Consider the following 14,831-nt stretch of genomic DNA (forward strand, 5'->3'; position numbering starts at 1 on the left):
TTTAGGAAACTCATTGACAATAGTGATTGATTACAAAGAAGGACTCCTAGAATCAGAATCTTTAGACCCAACTAAATGATATAGACACCCCTTGGAAATTAATTTTTGGACTCTTAGGTAAGAAATAAACCTTCACTTAGGTACTAAAGAACTCCCTTCCTACTCTATCATTGGTCTATTCGAGAATTAGAAACTATCCCTTTAGGTTCTACAATCAAGAGACTCATAGCACAAGTGGTGCCAATCCATCCCCAAAATACCAACAAAGTCTAACATATCTAACTCTACTAGATCCACCGGCATCTCCCTACTACAAATAGATACCACACAACCCTTGTAGACCCTATATCCATAATAGAGTCACCCATTGGGGAATACACAGAAAAAAGATCAAAAATACACTCAAGTTAGAAACCAAAATGAATAGCCACATAAGGGTTAACATAAGAACGAGTAGACCCTGGATCAAGCAGACAATAAACATCATGAGAGAAAATCTATAATATACCAGTGACAACATTAGGAGAAGCCTTAGATTCTTGATGACTGGCGAGAGTATACAGATAATTTCGACCAGTGTCGGTACCAGAAGTAGCCCCCTTGGTGTTGGAGCTAAAGATATAGCAACTAAAAACTTATTAGCAGCAGTAGCGACATCACCTGCAGGACTATTTCTCTAACTAAGCCCAGGTTGGCTATATCTAAAACACTTATTTCTTCCTTTATTGAAAAAACCATGGCACAACTATCCACAAAATATATAATGAGGATATAATGGAGTACACTGGGCCCTACTTTCCTAAGATTAGGCATATTGTGCTTTAAACCCACTATTTCTCTAAAAGCAACGATCACCAGATAGCTTTGGATATAGAGAACTATCCCTAGAATAAGAACCATAATTTTCCTACTTTTTCTTAAACCACTGCCTTCCATCTCTGCCTCTATTTTGGTGACCTCCACCCTTCTTAGAATACTTAAATTTCTTACTTTGCCTTTCCCCTATATCTGCTTATTTCTTCTTTTCGTCCTTAACTTTCTACATGTACACCACAAGCCAAGAGTTATCTATGTCTTTATTCAATAAGGTGGCCTTGCACTCAAACACGAAGTCCCGAGTCAAACCCAAAGCAAACTTCCTCATTCTAGCCCTCATAAAAGATACCAACTCAAGAGCATAGCGAGATAGCTAATGAAACTTTAGGGCATACTCCTTCATAGTTATTCTACCTTGTTTCAAATTCACAAACTCCTCAGGTTTTTCCTTCTTCAACTCCTAAGGAAAGAAATAATTAAGAAATGTACTAGAGAAGTCTTCTTACGTTGCTAGATCAACACTTTCAACTTTTGATTGCTCCACTCCTCATACCACAAATATGCAACATTCTTCAACCAATATACGACAAACTCCACACCCTCAGAATCAATAATAGGTATCACTTAAAAAATTATTTTGATTTTATCTACAACACCCTGAGGATTCTGCTCATCCTTAGAACTAGTAAAGGCAAAGGACTCAACCTCATGAACTAGCCAACCCTTGTGGCCTCAAAAAAATGGGTAATAGAAGAAATACACTCAGACTGGAGTGACTTATAGGCCACCAGTTAATTAAGCAAACAAATTAGCTGGCAAAACTCAGCATTAAACACATTACCCTGAGGCATTAGTGCTGATGTACCTTCAACTCAAGCAGGACTAGTATGGACCAGTGGAACTCCATAGGGTTAATCAAAAGTAGGGACCCTAGATTGAGTCTGTTACCCATAAGTAGGATGGGTTCCATCAACATTGTCCTCAAAAGGGATAGAGGAGGTTCCATGAGCATCAGATCTTTGGGGAGGCATGATCTTAAATGTAAGCAAATGAAATTAGAGGAGATTCTAACATCCTAGATTCTACAGACCAAAAGTAGAACACAAGAAAGGAAAACTTTCCAAAATGCCTCGTAGACTCTCTCTTTTAAGTGTGGCACACTACACACCCAAAAAACAAACTCTATTTGACACAACTTTGTGGACACCTAATGACCATGAACCTTGGCTCTGATACTAAATTTGTTATGACCCAAACTAGGTCCTGGTCGTGACGATATCCTAAGTCCACCGACGATCGAAGACCACCCCCTTTGCTTAGTTATAAAGAATATAAAATACTAGTAATGGATGAATTCTGAACATATAATAAGATAAGCTGAATTTTGAACATATAACAAGATAGACAACTCAGAAAGGAATTTAAGAATTCAAACAACATCCCAATCCACAATAATAAATAAAGCCTATAAATAGATGAAAACTAATCTAAGTCGAGACATGCCCCCAAAGATAGTTAAATGAATCCAATAAAAGTAGTCTAAGACATAAATAAAACAATCCTTCAAAATAATAGCCCTTCTGGAGAATGGAAGCTCACTACTTTAAAGCTGGACTATTGGCAACCCAGAAATTTTATCACTGTGCGAGACAAATAGAAGTGTCTTGGGTTCCTGCATCATGTGGGTATACAACATTTGAAGATGGTTAGCAGGGTTAGTGCTAGCATGTAACTCAGGGAAGGAATAAAATAATGCCAAGTCAAAAATACAGTAAAATCCATATGCACGCATTGTACATACATATATAAAACATGTTGGGATAGGGAGAAAGGTTTATCATAAAAGTAAAATATTAGCCTGAACTATGTAGATTAACCATAATAATACGGCACCTAGGGCTATATGGGTTTATCTCCCCTGCTGAAAGGACCCCAATGCTTGTTAGCCACATAAACAAGAGGTATTAAGGAAGATCAGGGAAAGCCCCGACCCCACGTCAATCTAGGATACAAATAAATATCAATAATATAAACTATGCACATGGTCATCAAGACCAATCCCTCACACTATCAAATGAAAATTTTTAGTATCGGTCCTTCGGGACCTCTACCTTTATATCTTAGCTACATATACCCCCACTAAGCCCAATTAAAGTAAGCTTCACATAACCTATCCATTTAACATTAGAATTGTCCATTAAGGCATACCATAGGTATGATCATAACATTACACTTGCAAACTTATAATTATGCTAGTACAATTCCATTAACTTGGGGGAATGCCTCAACTCTATTTGTTCATTAAATTAGTGTGTGGGAATGCCACAATCCCCTTTGTTCATTAAATCAAGGAGGGGGAATTCCACAATCTCTTTTATTTATTAAATTAATATGGGGAAAATCCACGACTCTCTTTGTTTATTAAATCAAAACCATTATGTTTCAATAGCCTATTTATATTATGAAATGGTTCCAAAAGTAGTTTAATATGCATACCTTTATGTTCGAATAAGTTTCACAAAATAGGGTAGAGGTTATACTAATTACAAAATTAGAAAACATAAATTTGGGGAAATATATGATCCCCATTCAAATTAACCACACCCATGCACCCTAAATAGTTCAAAACCATCAATTCAAACCATGAATCATCTATAAAATCCATAGGAAAAGCAATTCATTCCTTAAGGATCAAGAGCCCTCAACCCACATTTATAAACCATAATTTAATCACATGAATAACAATTGTGAATATATGTTTTTAACCAAATAAACTTTGGAGAAGAGTAACATACCCGAGATATCAAGAAGTATGGAGAGAAATCAACCCTTGGACGCTCTAATTGCTAATTCCTTTGAAACTCTAGTTTTCTTGACTTATGATTTTGAGAGAGCTTGAGAGAGTATATTTTATGGTTAAGTATTAAGGATAGGGTCCCCAACATATTTTATGGGCATGGGTATAAGAGGGGAAAAGAGGGAAATATCCATAGTGCATTAATTAAAAGCTAAAAATTTATCGCCTATGACTACAGGTCACCCTACGAATCGTGAGAACATGATATGACTCATCACCACAAGTCATAGTCTGGATAGAAACATAAGGCACCCATATTGGTTAGACTACAATTCATACCCTACGACTCGTACTCAGAACTTATGATTTATTTTGTCTGATTCATACTAAACAAACACTTGGGTAACATACTGGTCCCCCTACGATTGGAACATTATGACTAGAATTGAGTTTTCATGACTGGATAGCTAAAAGTCATAACCAAGGAAAAAAATAGGACAACCTTCCATGTTCATCCTATGATTCAATCCCAACAACTTGTAAGAAGACCTAATGACTTATTTGGTGAGTCATAGTCAGAGCAGTGGGTCCAAAACTCAGAAATTTTCATGCCCAATAATCTAGGGTGTTATATAAGTAATGGAAATAATCCTCTCAATAGTAAAATGGTAAGTTAAAAATAGTACAAAGTTTTAGGAACTCATGTTTCAAATAATTAATACAAATAAGTACTATACAAAAAGGGTTATTATTGCTTCATAACAAGAATTGTAACAAGAAAATTTTGTTATCATTCATGATTATGACTTTAGGAAAAAAATTGGCTTTAGATTTTATAATACCTTAAAGGTTTATTGATAACTTAATTGTTGGTGATAATAAAAGGGTAAATTTGGTAGCCCTTGGTGTGAAAGTTAATTGTTTGATATGGGAGATGTTATCAGTAAGGGTAAACTTTATATTTGAATATCAAACTTTATCTTACTCGGTGGTTTTTACTATTCAATGAGTAACTACTCATATTTTGATGATAATGTGTACTTGATAAGAAAATTGTGAGCTTATGGTGGTACTATCTTTTGGGGTATTAGTGAAATTATGGTTCTCTATTGGTAGAATTAGACATCCATTTATTGATTACTAAAATGACTTGTCATTGACGATTTATTATTTTTACATTACATACATTCTTTTTGTATGAAAATTATTGTTGATTAATAGTATTCCATAGGAATCATCTAATTGAATAGCTAGGGTCCTTACAATGAGATAGCTTAATTGTGATTGATAATGCTTAGTTGTAGGGTCGTATGAGGGAATAGAGTTATTAGATGTGTCCTTGAATAATTTCCCTCTCATTGGTCATGGTAAGACTTGGTTATTTTTTCTCCTAACTGATTGAGGTATGTTGGGTCGGTAACATAACTAGTTAAAAGTTAGTTATGAGCCTAAATAAGTATAGTTTGTCCTCAGGTGATGAGTAAAAGGTTGGTTAGCCATGATTGATTGATTGTTGAGGATCACATAGACTAATTCAAGTTATGGTGGGGAACTAATGTGTTAATAAAATCCATAAAGGTATGTTGGTTAGTGGTTGTACTGTAAATGATCTATTCTTATATATTGATTAGGTAAGGGTGAAAAGGCCCATAAGGTAGATGTCTCAAGGGGAAAACATGGTGTAATGCATGTAATTTTATGTTAATTTTATCATTATTTAGGGTATAATTTCCCAAGTTAAGATTTTCCTCTGGTTGGGAGTTAGAATTTTTAGGCTAGGCTGGTCTTGAATGAAATTTTAGTACGATATGGTCTAGTTCAATACGATAATGGATTGGTCATACATAATAAATTTTATATTAATTTTATGTTGTCTATGATGATAAGAAACCCATTGGAGTTTTTAAAATAGAGATTTGGTCAGTAGAACTCTGGATATAATGCTTAATATAAAATGGTTAGTTTGGGATGTCAAATATTTGAGTATTGAGTTGTGAAAAAGGCAAAACTAAGAAGATTCCTGAGTTTCTGCCTCTCTTATGCCGCTATAGCGACATGTATGTCTCTAATTTGATATTACTAAAGCAGATTAATTCTTGCTACAGCGATGTGTCCATGACAGTTTTCTCTGATTTTAGAAATTACCACATCAGAACCTCTAAGCATTTCATTCTTAGATTGATGAGGGATATAAGTAATTTATGGTTCTCTTCACCCAATTCCTTTTCATATATTGGTAAGGCAAATAACTAATTCATGTTTCTCTTTACCTAATACCCGTTCGGGGATAAATGAATGGTAAAACACCCCTAGCACAAATTTAGGTTGAAAGTATCCATGCTGATCTAATTTTGGGCTAAGTTTAAACTAATTCAACTTAAAACTAGCACACCTACTAGAATATAAGAATCTAAGGAAATAATACCCACTAAATTTATGAATTTTGAGTCTTTTTCTAGAACAATCAATCATTCATTAATATGCTTCATGAGTAAAAAGTTATGATTATTTTATTGAAGACTGTCCATGTTGAAAAATATAAGGGTTCTAATGCAGTTCATAATCCTATAGTAATGTTACAATATTTTATAACTTTATTTTTTATGTGTATCATCCCCAAACCCCAAAATTTCATTCCTAATCTATAGAGGGGAAATTTCTCTTGGTATATATGAAAATTCTTCATTAAGGTACTTCTTCCATCATCTTCTTCATTTTCAATCCTTTAAAGACCTAGAATGATTAGAACAACCTTTAATGGTGAAATTTTTGGAGAATTAAACCCAATGTTTATTATTTTTCAGGGAAAATCTATGGGTTGGGTAAATATCACCTAGAATCACTTTTAAATTGCTAATTAACAATTCCTAACATGATTTTATGATTCTAAATCATGAAAAGTGATAGTTGGGGACCTTGAATTCTATGAAGGCGGAATCTTTTACTTAAAAACTTCATTAATAGAGTTGGATGGACCTTGAAGGGACTCTTTTAATGACTAATTGACCCTTAGGTAATGTAATAGATTGTAAATGAGAGTAAAGTTTATGGTTTTAAATTTCCAAGGTTTTTGTTTGAAGAGTATTTTAGTAATTACTCTTGAAAATGTTATTATTAGATGGTTTAGCCTACAAAAATATGAAGATCAAGAAGAAAGATCTTCCATGGTATAGCACTTGTTGCAGCAGCTTGGAATGTGGCTAGGTTATGGTTTATGAGTTGAAGAACGTGATCATTAATCTTATCCATAATGTAGATTTGGCAGGGGAAATCATTCTTATGCCTGTTGGCATAGTGTTTGAGTGGATAAAATATAAATTTGATGTAATAAGACCTTTATTGTATGTTGATATGTTAATGTATGAAACTTGGTGAATATTTTGTATTTGTATAACTCTATGGTGGATTAAATGTGAATTATATGAATATCGATGAAAATGAGGTGGTTAAGCTCATAATCTAGTTTTTAGCCTATTTACCATAAGAGGGTGAACTTGATATTATGTGTGGTTGGAATATAGGATAATCATCCTCAAGGATAGTGATGAGAATTGATTAATGTATAAGGAGGAAATGACTTAACTTAAGGATTTAAGTTCACGTTATGCAAAGGGGTAGGAAGTAAAAGGTATAAAGGTGTATGGCTAAAGCTAGATTATAAGTTGAATAAAGATAAATGATTGGCTAATGGAGTAGGTCTTGAACCTAGTAATGATTTAAATGTAACATATTCTAGATAATAAGAGAATCCCTAGTTTCAGTACAAATAAAGTGGACTCGAATTCCACACTGGTACAGTACATGGATAAGAGCCCCCTATAGGTCATGACTAATGGGCGACCATAAGTCCCTTAGCATATATGTACAAGGTATGTGTAACTGTGATGGTTCATTTAGTGGACTGAGCATTTGATTATTGTTACTGTTCTTTTTTATATTGGTTCCACAAGTGGACCAAGTTATTTTGTGGTAGTTGTTGTGGGTTCCTTGAAAGAACTAGATTATGATGTTGTTTCTTATATTTGGGGTTCTTATGTGGTATGGTTACTTGTCATATATTTTGAGATTTTTTTTTAGTCATGGTTTGTTGACATTGATATTGTTAGAGTCAGGATTGTTGAATTGGTTATGGTTTGATTTGACTTGTTGTCTTTTGACTTGTACTTGACTGAAGTTATAGAGTTAATTGAAAAGCTTGTGTCACAAACTTAGGGTATTTATCATAATGTGCATTCAGAGTTATATTTCTTGAAAAGTGATGACTATTAAACATTAACATAACTAATTACTATTGGGATCAAACATGTGAGAGTTATGATGTATGACACTTGATGTGAAAGTGAAGAATGATCAATGGGAATGAGAATGGAAATACTCTTTCTTAAAACAAAGGATAAATATAGAATCAATGGATTAGCATGTTATAAATTAAATTGTTATATAAGTTATCATGTTTTTATTATTCCCATATTGTGTTTATATGATCTAACCCTGGTCGATCAAAGATACCTACTAGTATATGTAGTTTATACTAATACTACTCGTCTATACCCTATATAAGGTATAGTTTTTGTATGAATCAGTGTTGGTTTCATGATTGTTGTGTATAGCAATCCTTCAACATCTTTTATTCCTCTCATTCATGGTGAAGGTTGTGTCAACTCTTATCGTTCTTGATTTAGAAGCTCATGTACCAATTTAGATTTGTTCCTAGGGGTTTTTTACATTTCAACACTTAATATTTGTAATAAAATAGTTCTTATAAAGGTTGGTTATTTCTATTTAACAAAGTCTTTTGCATGTTATGATGAACAAGTGGTAAGGGCTTCTTCATTTAGGTCGATTCGAGTATATGCCCTCACGATTTGATAATTTGGATAATGACAACTTGATATCAGTGCCTAGGTGTCACAACCCGATACTGGCCCCTAGACGTAACACAGTACTCAGAGTCACAAGTGACTTCAAGCTAACCCATGGCCTGGAAAAACTCATATGAATGGTGAAGCGAATAATGAGATACTGAGCGAAAACTAATTTGAAATTAACTAATTGTAATAAAATCAAAATCAATACTAGATATCAAAACCAAGACTAGCTTATACAATCAACATGCAAAAAAAATATAACTATCTATTTGAAAGCCTCTAAATAATATGAGTTGTTGGGAAAAGCCCCCAACTAACTTCAAATTTTTGAAACTAGAATATTACTAAAAAAATACTAATAACTGGCCCTCGAATGATGAGGACTCACCAACACTACTTTTGATATATTGCGGGTCGTACTAAGAATGAACCAGATATTTAACGTATGAACTTTATTATAAGACAATATGGCACAAAAGAAAGTATATGATCAGTACTTTGAATGTACTGAGCATGTGAGATGGGAAATTATTGATATAGGTTAAACATAATGCATGTGACATGATAAACTAATGCAAGACCAAGTAATAAAGATGTATTGTATGATAAGATGAACAATTGAATACAAGGTCATGCAAGTATCTGAATTTGAACTATGAATTGTGGTCTGTAGGAGCTACCATTAACCGTCATACCCCAATCTGAACTAATTGGGGTCCAACCTATCACCCCAATTTGATGGATGTTCAGTACCTTGCCAAGGGTATGAACACTAACTGACGTGGATTCACTAAACTGATGTCCAAAAGGACTAAATTTTCAATCCTGGTTTGATAGGTGACCCTTTAGAACCTGTGGTGGAGCCTTAGTTCTAGAACTTAGGGACTTCTACTCAAGGTATCAACCTAACTGATAGGTTAGCCTCCATCCTTGTATTCGCTTGGTGTTAAGTACTACTCCCAACTGAATGACACTGATAAATGAAAATGTTGAATAATTATATTTTGAAAATTGATAATAAATGCATAATATGAAAGTATTCAGTAGCATGTAAGTTGGAGACTCTAGTATTCATATATGTATGCATGAAATCCTACGTCATCAGGTATTCATGACCCACCATCTCTGACGAGTGCAATTAATCATGGAAATATTAAAATGTGAATGAAATAAGAAATTTCATAACTCAAGACCAAAAATCAAGAATTCATCTATATGATGAGATTTAATAAATTTTAGTATGGAAATATGCTCAAATTTATAAGGAAACATATATCCATGGTTTAGTTAAAAAAATAAACTAAAAACTTAAGGAATTCACAATTTCCATGGAAACCCTAAGCTTGAAGGGTGAACTAAACTTGGGGATTCAATAATATATGGGACTCAATGGGTGACCGGAAACCCATTGATGAAATCCCACATACCTGAGGTTGAAAACCTTGATGAACTCTTTAGATTTGAATTTTGGGATTGAAGAACACTGATTTTTGCCTTTGAAGAAGAAAATCAGTTCTTTCTCTGTTTTCTCTCTATGTGTTGATTGATTTTTGAGTTAATGATAGATTTTGGGTGTTTTATACTTATAGTCCAGCCTTAAGATAGCTTAAGAAACATTGTTTTGTCTTTTAAAGAGTGGGAAAAGACCAAAAGAAACCCTTTGAAAATGTTATAATAGTGTAAAACTGTCCCAGCTATTGGTTTGGGCAATAGACCGTTACTCCCATGACCAACCATCACTCCAACCATTACAAAATTACCACATTTTTGTATTTCTACTTATGACATTGTTTTGGTGTTTAAAGAGTGAGAGGACCCAAAACAAAACTTTAAAAACATTATAACTATGCAAAACTATTTTGACTGGCAGTTTGGGCAATGGGTCGTCACTCCAATCGTCCCAAAATGACCAAATTTTTTTCTTTCTATTTAAGGGTCACAATTTGGAGCAACCGGCCGTGCAGGTGTGATAGTCCATCATCCGGGCCTGTCATACCCTGGTAGATAGACACCATTTTGGTAAATTGAGGATAACTTTTTACAATGATATAGGGTTTAAGAAACACTGGATGAGTTGGAAAGCTAATTTCATTATCTATCTTTTCATGGGTCTTAATATTAACAAAAACTTATTAATATAGAATTTATGATCATTTGAAGTTGACTGTAGTAATATCTTCCAAAGAATTCAATTGGTAATGGATATTTTGACTTGTATATAAGCTAGGAGTTATTTTTGTCCTTAATATATGTATAAATCACTTATAAAACTACCAAAAATTGATTTTTGAATTTGCATGAACAGGAAGCATGGTTCTAATATTGACTTAGATTTCTGGTGTACTACATTATCTCCCCCTTGGGGCCATTCGTATACGAATCAAAACTAACTTAGCTGAAGTGTAGTTCCCATACTAAACTTCTATAAATGGAATAATAACTTGATAACTAAGTCTGTAACTGATATGTCGATTGAACCAAACTCATGAATACATTTCATGACGATAAAAATAGTTGGGTTACCTAAGATAGAATTACTTAAGGGAAAACTATTACCTCAAGATGGGACTCAGTTTGAAGATAAAATATAGGGGTACTTGATCATTATATTTGCCTCTATTTCCTGAGTAGCTTTCTCGACTAACTGATTGTGCCATAGAACTTTTGCCCAAATAACCTCCTTATTTCTCAGCTTACGAACCTGACTATCAAGAATATCAACTGGAGCATCTTTATAAGGAAGATTATCTTTCACACCCACACACTCTAAAGGAACAATCAATGTTGGATCACTAATGCATTTCTGTTGAAAGGAAACATAGAAGACTGGATGCGTTGATGCTAAATCTATAGGAAATCCCAAATCATAGGCAATATACCATAGCGACTTAAAATCTAATAAGGACCAACATAGCGGGGACTAAGATTTTGCTTCTGACCAAATCTCTTCACCCCTTTCATGGGTGAAACCTTTAAGTAGACAAAATCACCAACAGCAAACTCAAGATCCCTTCTCCTCCCATCTGCATAGGATTTTTTTACAACTCTGAGTGGTTTTGAGCTTTTCTCTAATCAGCTATACTTTTTCCATTGCCTCACATAAATAATCTAGCCATATCAAAACTAATTCACCAACATCAAATCAACCAATAGAAGATTTAAACCTCCTGCCATAAAGTTCTTAAAACAGGGCTATCTGACTACTAGAATGGTAGCTGTTATTATAAGAAAACTCAATCAAAGGAAAATGATCATACCAACTACCCTTAAAATCAATCACGTACGCTCTTAATATGTCCTATAAGGTTTGAATTGTCCTCTCTGCCTGACTATATATCTGCACATACTAAGATAAATTGGATACCCAAACCCTTCTAAAATGTCTTCAAAAATTAAGAGGTAAACTAGGTACCTCTATCTGAAATAATAGTCACAGAGATTCCATGAAACTTCCCCAACTCCCTAAGATATAGTTTAGCATAATCTTTAGCTAAATTTGAAGTATTAACTAGTAAGAAGTTGGCTAACTTAGTCATTCGATCCATGGTAAACCAAATAGAATCATGTTTTCGATGAGTACAAGGCAACCCTATAATAAAGTACATATTCACCACTTCTTACTTCCAAGTAGGAATGTTGATTTTTTTAAGCTTACCACTTGGTCTCTGGTGTTACCTTACCTGTTAGTAATTTGGACATTTAGCCATAAATTTTGTAGTATCCTTTTTTATTCCACCACCAATAGACATATCATAAATAACAATACATCTTAGTGACTCTTGGGTGAATAAAATATCGAGAACCATGAGATTCTTCTACCATCGTCTATCCCAAGTTATCTATATCTAGAACATATATTCTACCCTCAAAATAAAGAACATCATCTCCCCCTTAGGAGAAAACCTCAACCTTCTGAGTTTGGATTGCTTCTTTCAACCTAAGCAAAATAGGATCACTATTTTGTTTTTCCTTTACCTCAGCTATCAATGAAGATTCTAAACTAAGATAGTACCTCCAGTTGAATCAACCATCCAAACTCCTAACCTAGCGAGGTGGTGAACCTTCCGAACTAACCTTTTATTCTCATCCCTAATAAGAGAAACACCTATATATAATCTACTAAGAGCATTAGCCACAACATTGCCTTTATATGGATGGTACAAGACAATCATACCATAATTCTTCACCAACTCTAGCTACCTTATCTAATAAATATTTGGATATTTCTCATTCAACACATACTAAAGACTCTTATGATCAGTGAACACATCAACATGAACCCCAAAAATGATTGTGCCTCCAAATCTTTATGGCAAAAACAATGGTTGCTAACTCACAATCATGAGTCAGGTAGTTCTTCTCATGAGGTTTGAGTTGCTAAGTGGTATATGTTATAACCTTAACCTGCTGCATTAACACACAACCAAGTCTAACTTTGGAAGTATCACAGTAAACCACAAAACCATCTAAACCCTCTAGCAGAGTCAAAACTAGAGCGGAGGTGAGTTAAGTCTTCAACTCCTGAAAAATCTTCTCATAAGGATCAGACCACTGGAATTTGATTTTTTTTAGTCAGTCTAGACATGGGAGAAGTAATAGAGGAAAATCCTTCAACCAACCATCTATAGTAACTGGCTAAACCTAAAAATCTCCTAATATGTAATAAAGAGATGGGTCTGCGTCAGTTCTCACTACTTTAATATTCTAAGGATCAACTCCAATGCCTTCACTAGAAATGATAAGACCAAAGAATGCTACTAATTTCAACCAGAATTCACACTTGCTGAACTTAGAGAATAACCACTGATCTTTGAGAGTCGACAAGAAAATTCTCAAATTATCTTCATGTTTATCGTTACTCTGAGAATAAATAAGGATGTCATCTATGAATACTATAATGAACATGCCCAAGTACTTCTTGAACACCATATTCATAAGGTCCATAAAATATGTAGCAGCATTTGATAGTCCAAAATAGACAACAACAAATTCAAAGTGACCATACCGAGTTTTGAAAGAAGTCTTTGGAATATAAATTTCTCAGAATAAGAGCTGATGAAAACCGGATTTGAGGTCTAGCTCAAAGAAAAAATTGGCACCCTAAAATTGGTCAAACAAGTCATCAATCTTGGGGATGGGATAGTTATACTTGACTGTGACCTTTTCCAACTAATGGTAGTCGATGCATATTTTAAGAGGGCTAATTTTCTTGTGCATGAAAATAATTAAAGAACCCTATAGAGAGACATTGGTCCTGATAATTCCATGACCTGAGGCTACCCCCTAGTCTTGAAAACGGTGCTTATGGTCAGTAGTTACCACAAGCTAATTCGGGAGCTGGTACCTGTTGTGAGCACTGAATAAAAAATAGCAATGGACATGTGCGAAAAGAACTGATAAAGCCATAAGGTTTAAATACTGGAAATAAAATTTAATCTCAAGTCTAAACAATAGACAAAAACTGTTAAAAACGAACTAACTATCTAACTGACTGTCTAAAAGCCTCTAAACTGATAAAGGAGTAGATGGGACAAGTCCCCAACTAACTCTAACTGACTGAATATATTGAATAACTGAAATAAACCATCATGTCCTCGATAGATAAGGACTCACCACTGCTGCAGCTAAGTAACACTGGATGTCTAACTTTGATCGGGAAACTAAGTGTCCAAACCTATGATATAATACATCATAGCGCAAAGGAGAGCATGTGGTCAGTACTTTGAATATACTAGTATATCAAATGAGGTTAGGCTGAAATACATGGGTTACCTGTGCATAAAGTAATGACTGCCTGAATAACCTGAGATGACTAAGTATTCATGCATGAAAACTAAAATACTGAGAATGCAAGATCAAGCATATAATATTTCTAAAATAATCTATAAACTGAATTACTAAAATCTGATAACTAAATAACTGGAAGTCTGTATGCTATGGTCAAGTAAACTCTGAACTGAATTCTATATTGAATATTAAAGTGAGACTGTGGAAGGTATCATCTAACTGATATGCCCCAATCTGAGCTAATCGGGGTCCAACCTATAAATCTAGTTGGAAAGGTGTTAGTATTGTACCATGGGTACTAACACATAGCAGTATGTATCCACTCAACTGGAGTCCCGAAGGACTAGGGAGTCAGTCCTAAACTGGTGGGTGACCCCTAAGAGAATGTCAGTCCTAAACTGGCAGGTGATATCTCAGAGAATGTCAGTCCTAAACTAGCTAGTGACATCTTATAATCCGAACCTGGATACGTAGTTCTGGAACTTAGGGACTGCTTCTAAGGACCCAGTCCTAACTGACGGGTGAGCCCCCATCCCTAGGTTCGCTCGATGCTAAATCCTACT

The sequence above is a fragment of the Capsicum annuum genome, chromosome 10, assembly GCF_002878395.1.
Source record: "Capsicum annuum cultivar UCD-10X-F1 chromosome 10, UCD10Xv1.1, whole genome shotgun sequence".
Lineage (NCBI taxonomy): Eukaryota > Viridiplantae > Streptophyta > Magnoliopsida > Solanales > Solanaceae > Capsicum > Capsicum annuum.